This window comes from Eimeria mitis, genomic scaffold (genome assembly GCF_000499745.2).
Source record: "Eimeria mitis Houghton genomic scaffold, Emh_scaff2924, whole genome shotgun sequence".
In the NCBI taxonomy this organism is placed as follows: domain Eukaryota; phylum Apicomplexa; class Conoidasida; order Eucoccidiorida; family Eimeriidae; genus Eimeria; species Eimeria mitis.
In genome coordinates, this window is record NW_013571265.1 from 2,796 (window position 1) to 3,021 (window position 226).

Sequence of the window (226 nt, forward strand, 5' to 3'; positions counted from 1 at the left end):
GCAACAATAAGCTCTATAATATCTTTTTGTTTCGCGATGAAATATCTATCTCTTAAAAACTGCCGGCACCCCGCGTACCCTTCTCCCCCCCACGGCGGAGACATATACACCCAATCAATAGGCAAAAAACCATCACCATCCACACACACAGGACCAAACGGGGGCCCCCCGGGGGCCCCAGGGGCCCCCAAGGGGGGGGGGCCCCCAGGGGCCCCAGGGGCCCCAG

General features: G+C 59.3%; 1 protein-coding gene across 1 annotated transcript in view; it reads right to left on the reverse strand.

The window, feature by feature from the left end:
• EMH_0060330 (uncharacterized protein) overlaps positions 1-226 on the reverse strand; it is a gene marked incomplete at both ends in the record, with an annotated part of 5,428 nt that overhangs the window by 1,752 nt on the left and 3,450 nt on the right. The gene's annotated exons all lie outside the window — the stretch shown is intronic.